We start from the raw sequence: 9,848 nt of genomic DNA, 5'->3' as shown, positions 1-9,848 counted from the left end.
GTTGTGGTTTAATGCTGATCCTTGAATGTGAAAAATAGGTGATTTTCAAACTATAATTGTTGGAGATATGCAGTATAGCCAAGAGCTTTTGTATGAGCTAAAACTTCTACAAGCTCTAGAATAGATAATTTGAATTTGAACTAAAAATAATGATATGTGAGCTACGAAGGCTAAAGAGGGGATTTTTGAAAGGCTAAAGAAGGAGGGAAAAGGAGAGCCGTGCTTTGAGGGGAAAAAGGAGAAGCTTTTGGAGCTATTTTGAGAAGGAGGTATTTTGGGGGGAAGGGAGGCTCCTCAATCGAATCAGGGCGGAAGGAAAAGCATCGCAGAAAAAGGGAGATGGTACTCTGTCGTGGAGACATTCCAATTCATCAAAGGAGATAAAATAGCAAAGGTTTATGGGTGTGCTCGTGTTATCATACACGAAGTAGTCGTCTTCTTCAACTACAGGGAGAAACAGAGGAGGAAAGCAAAAGGCTGCGAGGACGATGCATCGAGAGTGGAGGTCCAGGGGGGATGGGAACTTGGAAAGAAAAATCAGAACATGAAGAATAGGGGAAGATAATCCTAATTAAGGGGAAAACGTAATGCTCTGGGAGAATCGGGAGTATAAGTTCTCTACTCTGCAATTAAAGCAGGATAACAGATGTTGACGGAATTAAGGAGGAAGTGGTGCTCTCTCCTGCGCATTGTCTCTATTGGATTGCTACGGGAGAAGAACATCGCCTTGTAGGATCTACGAGGAAGAGAATCGGAAAAGCTGAAGCTGGGGGAAATCGATTTTGGGCGAACCTGGCAGATGTCCTTGCATATGGAAAGACACCAGCAGAATTAAAATCAGAAGGTGCGCCTGATCAACTTGTGCCTCACAAGACATTCTCTGGAAATCGTCCATCACTGAGCATGTTGTTACCCAATCTTACGCCATATACTATTGGTCAGCTATTGGCTATTTATGAGCATCGGATTGCTGTTCAAGGCTTCATTTGGGGAATCTAATGCTGGGGAATCACAGGCCTGAACGTCATCGGCATGGCGGCCTGCATAACAGATTTGTTTGACAGCGCAAGTTCCTCACACATTATCAAGATCCGGATGGCAAAGGGAGATGACGTTGCAGAGATCAGAATGCACGCTTCTTCTTCCAGAGACCCGTTGTCACCGATGCCTGGAGAGCCAAGACAAAGGCAGTACAATGCTGCATTAGAGCTTTCAGATTAGGCGATGACTTGGAGAAGCTTTCGCTAAAGGACCTGAACTGTTTGGAGCAGCAAATTCATAACAGCCTTGGACAAATTTGTGCTATGACTCAGTACACCGAGATGGGGTGACAACTCTTACAAGGTGCTGGGTAGATGGTTCAGCAGTTATACAGAGGACTTGATAATGGGCGTTGACCAAGAGATAGATGCTATAGTTTTGGCTCGTTTAGCATCACACAAAATGGAGACAGAGGAGGAATTTGATGCAACTCGATGAGAGAGTGTAATAAATTCTGTAGTGATGATTCAGCCATCATTGATTACTTATGCCCTCAATGCTCCACCAGAGCCAGCCCTCCTTGATGTTGCAACAATAACAGCAGACAGGATACCTCTATTGGATGCGTATTTCAGTGTAGTGGTCTTCCATGGAGCAACAATAGCACAGCGATGCAATGCAGGCTATCATAAACAGCCTGAGTACCAGGCTCTTGCAGAACTTCTTCAAGCACCCTTGGATGATGCTCAAGCAATCATTACAGAGCGTTTTCCAGTTCCCAGACTTGTGGTTTGTAAACAATATGGGTCTTAGGCTCGGTTTTTTTTTACTTGCAAAACTGAACCCTTCAGCAACTTATAACTCAACTCTTTGCCCCTCCTTTCAAAATCTATCTGTCTCCAGCTGGCTGTAAGTGATTGTATGATCATGGGAAAGATATGTTAATAGATACATGCATTAGAGAGATGTTTCTATGGAATGCTTACTGCTGCTAGAAAAGGTTAATATTTATACAATGTCAAGTGAATACATACCATCTGTTGGTCAATACAAGGACAAAGGTTACATGTATGAAAGATGTAAAAAACAGATCTGAAGGTTACAATCAAGAAGAAACACAAAGATTTTCTGGGTTTAAGAATGGTTCATGCAAGTCAATGCAAAGCAGCTCTAACAACTCTGCTTCAGACTCTGCTTTACTAAATAAAACAGAGTCTTGACATTATTTTCTCATCTTGATTATTCACCTGTTCGATCTCTTATCTTGAAATTTATCAAGATCTTCTGAAGACGCGACTTTGTTTTCACAAACCCTTCGACAACGCAAATAAGTAAACTAGCAAAAATCAAACCTAGCTACAATTTGACTAGGGCTTTTCAGTTTTCAGAAAAACACTTGACAACATAGAAACACTCAAAGACCCTAGGCAAAATCTTGGATAATATGATTCCTCAAAAGTATTGACCCCTTATCTTGGATCATCTAATACCTAGCTTGATAAATCAAGAAGAATGGAGAACATGCATTTACGGTCTTACATGACTATATTTTATGATCCTATGACCGTAGAAAGGTAATGGAATAGCTTGAGAATTTTATTCCTTATGTTGAATAAATCTAGCATCTAAATATGAAATCGAGGTATATATTTAGTGTGAATAAGACTACTAGAATAACAAGATAGTGAGATTATTATTAATAAATTTAGAATATCTTTCTTTTATTGTTTCTACTTTAAGTAATCACCCAAAGTAATCACTAAGGGCATTGGGCAAGCACCCAAAAAAAAAAAAAGAATGTTATTAATGTGCTATAGTATGAATGCCTAGATGGATGTCTAAGAAGCATGAACATAACCTTGACACTAAGGTAATACTTTCCTCCGAGTTTGATGTATCAAGCCTAATACAAATGTTTATAAGAACACACACACACACACACAAGTTGTGACTAGACAAATCTAACTAGAGTGAGAGAGCATGATTCATTGAGAACATCAGGTTTAAGATTGCATAATTGATGCATCTCCCATGTACGAATCCATACTATTTCAAATGTAGCACACAACCAAGGATGAACTTAATTCTATTTGCTATTACTTAGGCCATGATTTTATATACCATATTAAGCATCGTAAGTGATCTCCAACTAGTGAACCAACTCTATCAAAAGACTTGATATTTAACTTCATGGGACCTTTGTTAAGCTCCTTTAGAAACTCCCCTCCAATTCTTATTTTATGGAGTAGTATGCATAAATACTTGGGGGAAACTTTCCAAAGGGATTGATACACTTCAACTAGAATGCCATCAATGCCAAGGGATTTGACATCCACAAGTGAATGAAACACATATCCAAAAATGTAGAAAACTTGAAATCCACAAGTGTTTCAATGTTGTTAGCATCAAAGAGTTCCAACATCTCAGGGATCAATTTTCTCCAATCCCATAAGATACAAACCCTCTTCTCAACTTTAAGAACTAATCCATTAGATACAATAGTTGTTGAGACTTAGAGGATTCTTCCCAACACTTCAATGAGCACACCTAGCCCCCCATCCACTTAGAGACAGAGGCCTTGAACATTGACCCAAACTGGACATTTGATTGGCAAGACCTCCTTTGGACTGAATTTTTCCACCACAAGAGTGAATTCAATAGACTATCTTTGTATAACACCACTGACTCCGGTACAAGTTCTCTCTCACAACTAAAAGAAGAAGCTAAAATTCCAAGGATATTACAGATTAATCAATCTTTAATTTAGGATATGTTTGCCTAACTAAGGTTCCAATACTTGTAATGTTAAATTTCAAAATCCTTTTACAACAAAATTAGGGCCTCAACATGTGACAAAAATTCATGACTCTTCCTTCTCAATCCCTCCTTATGTCTCTACACCATCCCAAAAGACAGAAACTTATGACTCTTCTTTCTCAATCCTCAATGCCATGGTGGGAAACTATCAAGACATGGACACTATCTACTTCTCACGGTGAGAGCTGTGGTAGCCAGTTTTGATGATGATGCCCAACTAGGCCAGTCAAGATGTCTCCTTCATTAGTGGGTAAGCCTCTACCTTTGCATACATTCAAGAATTGAGGGAAGCGGTGGAATGAAAATACTTATGTGCAATAGTGGAATGAAAATACTTGTCGCAATGGAGTGCTTGAGATGATAGGCCTCACTATCTATCTACAGATCAATGTTGGATTGTTACTCCCAAGAAATTAAAATTGCCATTCTACATGAATTTGTACCTGCAGATTTTAACATAACCAAAAAAATATGGCATTGTGAAAGATCAGGTAGAAAAGTACATGTACAATATGCGCATGATTGTGGAAAATTACTTAGTAGAGCCTAAAGAGAGTGAAACATACCTGTATGCGAGCTGATTTTGTACGAATGTGGGTATAATTTTTGTTGTTTTCCTCGGTGTTGCAGTACATAAGAGAACATAATATTTTTCTCTTTTCATTTTGATTGAATCAAAAGAAGAGGATCAGTAGTGAGAGGATAGATTAAAAAACGTACTCCTTAACTTATTACAGTGGAATTGATCTCTTGAAGGTGTTGATGCCTATTTGTATGAATAGTAGTGGAGTATAAGAGAAAGAGACTTGATCAATCACAAAAAAAAAAAAGATTTTTTTTATTGGCTTGATTTGGACTAGAATACTTTAAAGATCATTTTTATTCATGATTCCTATAATATGTGGATTATAGAATCTATCATGAGCTTTGGCCAAAAATTGGAGCAACACCAAGAGCTTTTTGAATAGTTGTAAGTAAAACCTGTAAAGAGGTTGATTCACTGTATTGATTTGAGTAATTGTATTATTTGTAGTGTGAGTTACTATAATTTTATTGATGCCTCATGTTTATCACATTTAGTTTTATTCATGTTATATGATGTTAGTTGAATTTGATAAATCATTGATCTTAGTGTTGTCTTAGTGTTCAGAATGGAGGAGAAGGGGCATGGACTAGTTACAGGTTCGGCCCATATATGCATGTAAGTACCAAATTATAGTTTGGTTTTGCCAATATTTTTATGCACCAAATCTTGAAAATAGCTAGCATGTGCTTGGAAAATCCACATTTTCATTTAGAGTGAAGTAGGCTCTGCCCCTTCATGAAAAATCATAGTTCTATTAGTTGACTGTAAAAAAATGCATTGCCATCATCATCATTGCATTTAAACATGCATAATACTTGTCATGAAAGGCGATGAGTTTGCATGGTGCAAAGTTTATCCTCAAGATTATTACTACACCATATCATAGACTACAAAACATGTATCCTTGAGGCTTGAATTGTAATATATATCAAATATATATTGGCCTCCTCACGCGGAAGCACGTCGAGCTAGAAGGAGGATGGGGGTAGGGAGCCAGTAAGCTCCTCGCTAGAGCTTGCTCAGGCCCCTCGCCATGCAGGTGGACACATCAAGGGGGGGAGGATTCCCTCCCCTCCCCTATATAAAGAGGGAGGGCTGTAGGGTTTTTGGAGGGAGGAGGTGGAGGAAAACGAAGCCTCTTTGCTGCTGCCGTCGACATCTGTTGTGAGAGAGGGAGGCCGCCATAACACCACCGCCGCTAAGGAAGAATCGCCCTGCAACCAACCGCCAGTCATGTTTCCTTCACGTTCGAACTGCGATGCCGCCTAAGAAAGTCCAAGGAGTAGCTACGGGAGGGTCATCTCCCGGTATCCATGTGGATATCTCACCCCAAAACCAGGTTTTTCCTTCTTGGTTTTATATCGGTTTTAAGTCAATCATGCAAAGATGAATTGTTAAGGATAATATATATTTTTTTTCGAGTTTTTAATGATGAAGGAGTTTAGTTTAATTGATCATGCAAAAAATGATAATAGTTTCCTTCAAATAGCATCATGCATTGAAACGAATTACGATCAAGATTATCTATGTGCTATAGTAGTATATGTCGGTTAAATCTTGAAGGTATAAAAATTGCATCTTGCACCATTAGCCCCTATTCCTTTTTGCAACGAATCATCGTAGAAGATGAAATTCATGAAAGGTTTCTTACGTTGCTTGAATTCTAGGAAGTTATCATTGCTAATTGCATATTTTAGCAAGGAAAAGATTGTTATTTGGCATGAGTTTCGTTTGCAAGGAAAAAGGAAGATTAATTGAATTTACCTAACCTCAAAACATTAAAGTTTAGGACTGAAAAATCAATTGTCACAAGGATAACAAATCGTGCTGAGGTGATCTCAATATTACCTTCTAAAAGATAACCGAATTAATGTAAACTTAGAAATACCTATGCTGCAAAATATATCTTGGGAATGATTTAAAGACCAAGAAACGTTTATACCTTAAATACTTGACTATCTTCCCTGATTGTAGGGTCAATAAATTCATAAATGTAAAAGAACTAGGGTTTGTCAATGAGGTTCTTAAAAAGAGACCCTAGGTTCGACAACGACAAACGTCAGCTTAAAGAAACTAAAACGGATTATTTCATCGTATACTACGATGTAGGACTTGCGCAGCAAGTACGAAGTCTTATAGTCTTGTGATTGATTCACAAGAAGGAAGGTTAAATACCCTCAACAAGGATGGCGGATACTTACGCAAGTTATCTTGCAAAAGGATGTATTCTTTGATATCCTTCTAAATAAGGAAAGTTAAAAACCGGAAACTAAAGTATCCAATAAACGTTAGGGTTGACCAAGTTGGGTTAATAAGGTATGCCCTAACCCATAATATAAGGGATCTTGCCAAGTTGCAAGACACCTTGGAACGAGTGCTGATGCATTCGAAAGGAAAGAATCATTCCTTAGCAGTTTGCCAAACAACAAGGTCGATTAATGGAAATGTTTGTGCTTGCTAGAGATTTTAGAGCACTATTTGATTTATGAATTACAAATTAAATGAATATCTATACTTCAGGTTGAAGGCATGAAGGGAGAGGCAGTTTCAGTTACCCCTGACTGCCTGCCTGACCCTAACAAAGGGGGTTGTTGATTGCGCCAGGAACATGGACCGAACCCGCCGTGAGAGGTCTCTCCGTTGAGCTCTACTTGGAGCAGGAGGACGCTTGGGTGCGAAGGGGGCTCTGGCCGTAAATCCCTCGCCTTCCGAGTCCTGCACAAGAGGCTAACGTGACTCGAGATTGGATCTCGAGGCCCACATACTAGTTTACGGGCAGAAGCTTGGAATAGTGATCCCTATGGATTACTAAATAGCCTTCGGGCGGATTATGGACAAGCCTACGGGCGGAACTCTTTGTATTTCAAAGATAAAAATGATGATATGTTAATAAAGAACTTGTTTGATATTGTTTTTCTATGTCACGTGATAAGATTACGTGAAGAAACCAGTGCTTAACGGATTAATTAAAGAAGCTGATTGTTACATGTCAAATTAATGTGTTAGATAATTACATAACTAAAACAAACTGAGGAAAGTGCGGAGGATGGGCCATGGGTCCGTCCTACGGTTGGGTGGTCCCGGTTAGCCGGGAACTTTTCTCAAAATCTCGAAGAACAGTGGGATGATTGTCAAAGAGAACGAATAACGAAAGCGATGACCTAGAGTTATGTCTTAATCGATTTATGTTGTTTTAGGGGAACGGAATGGGACTATGCCTTATGGCAGAGAGGTTGAGCTTTGCATCCCTCTCGTTTCCCATTCTCCTTGAACCAAGTGCAGCGTGAATCCGCTTCGGACCTGGCGTTTTTGCATAAAGTAGTTCACTTGGGTCCGACGCTAGTTGCTGATAGGTAATGAACAATCAAGAAAACCCTAATTCTGGTCGATCCTAAGTGGGAACGGCCAGGACATTTCCGCTGCGTGGCAGACGCGGGAAGACCTAGATCGCAAATCCCGTAACATTCCATGGGAGTGCCGAGCGGAGCTTTCTAGACATCCTTTCCGATGGACTGCTAAGACGTGTCTTGGATGATACTAGTGGATACGTTACATGAATAGTATCCAAAATGCCTTCTTAAAATTCTAGTATCTATGTTTTCATATCAGCCCTAAAAAAATTTCCCATGACATTGGTTACTGGTGTTTTCTATAGTGGGTGGAAATGAATGTACCTTTTTCTTGAAGGTTATTGAGGTGTTGAACCATATTGTTTGTGTAGGTTGTTCATTATGAAGTTGCAAATGATGTTGAGGTATTTCTACATCGTTTCGAGCAAACAGGATAGGTCAAGCTGGCAAAAAGGCATTGTGATTCTCATGTGTAGTCAAATGCAAAATGCTGCACTTGAGCTACTTGATCATAAACTAGGGTTCAAGTTTGAGAATATAGAACCTCTTGCTACAAAGGATGTAATAAAATGCTCAGTAGAGCAAGTAGTTTTTAAGATACAGAATGTAGCTTCAGAGTTGAAGGACATTTTTATTCCTGTTGTTGAGAAATTGTTATCAGAACAAGGGCCAGGAGTGCTAGCTGTAGCTTTGGCTCAAATGTGTGGTTGTAATCAGATCCGCATGTCACAGTCTTTAATCTCACATGAACAGGCTGTACCAAGCTTACAATTTGCCTTGAGGCTCAAATGTGATATGGGTTGTGAATTGTATGTCTCTATCCAATTTCATGATGCTGGTAGTCTGGATTTTGATGCTATTCCATGTTGTTTTATACCTGACGCATAATTGCTTTTGGTTAGGGATGGATGACACTGAAGATCACTTTTTCGGGATAAAGTGATGTTACAATGGACACAATGACCCATTACCTAGTGCAATTTTATCATGTTGTTGCAGTGAATGTTCACAAAATTTCCTTCTTAGGTAAGGACCACATTGGCTTGAGGGTACTTTACTAGCTAGATGATTGCTTGTCCAATGCCCTTGTTCTTTGATGTTCTTCGTTTGATATGATCTCCTGATGGATAGGTGCAAGGTGTAGTTTTTGACCTGCCAAAGAGGGTTACTAATGAACTTCTATCAAGAAGATTAGATTCAATAGAAGCTATAAAGAAGGTAATTTACTTTTCCTTTTTCGGGTTTAATGTGCCATGATTTTCAAAGAGCATTCTTTCCTACTACAAATAGCACATGCAAGTTAATACATGAATGCCTTCTTGTCACCTATGAATCTCATGTGTGCATAGTAATTGTCTTACCTATTTATAAAGTTTACATATGCACATATCCCATTTGAAACTTTACTACTTTTTTGGTTGGATATATCGTGGAGTTTAATATGGGTATTTGAAATAACATGCTATCTGAGAACAATTTGCAAGATTGACTAACTTGTACAATTTTCTATTGTACTTCTTTGTCAAGTACCTGTAAATTCCTGTTCGTTTTCCTACTTACCCCAACTATGGGTATAAGACCCATCTTGTCTCGCAGCTATGAAGACCATTTGTGACACTTTGATTGAACTTTTTCTCTATATCACAACAAAAAATTTTGGGCTATATTTTCACCTTTGTGGTTCATGTTCTTAACATGGATCTTGTTTTCAATGTAACTACTTAAGTTAGTAGAAAATACTTTTGGTGCCAATAGTTTTAGCAGTATGTTCTTATCAAGGGCTCATGGACTTAATTCTAGTGGTTTCTCTATAGATGGTGCTTTTGGTCAAAATATGAGTCGAGAACTGCAGACAATAGTTGGTCCAGAAAGTCCCAAACTGGTTATGGTGCTAGCATTGGGTTTAGCAGACCTCCTACCTATGGTAATAACTCAGTAATAACAATACAAGTAGGAAACCTTGAAATTATGGGAGCTTACCTTTAGCTACTTTTGGTAGCAGCAACTCCACTGACTTTGGATTAGGTTGGGCGAGCCCTCTAGTTTTGGGAGCACAGCTTCACCTGCTTTTGGTAGCTCAAGTGGCTATGGAAGCAATAATTGGTCAAGCAAGC

At 38.9% G+C, this 9,848-nt stretch overlaps 1 pseudogene; it reads left to right on the top strand.

Moving 5' to 3' along the window:
- The first annotated feature begins 488 nt into the window (after positions 1-488).
- On the top strand, positions 489-1,794 carry LOC148029118 (protein transport protein SEC23 E-like; annotated as a pseudogene).
- Positions 1,795-9,848: the final 8,054 nt, after the last annotated feature.

The sequence above is a fragment of the Lygodium microphyllum genome, chromosome 11 (assembly GCF_053477565.2).
Source record: "Lygodium microphyllum isolate KBCC chromosome 11, Lygodium_microphyllum_v1.1.10, whole genome shotgun sequence".
Taxonomy (NCBI): domain Eukaryota; kingdom Viridiplantae; phylum Streptophyta; class Polypodiopsida; order Schizaeales; family Lygodiaceae; genus Lygodium; species Lygodium microphyllum.
This window is presented reverse-complemented; position numbering and strand designations above follow the sequence as displayed.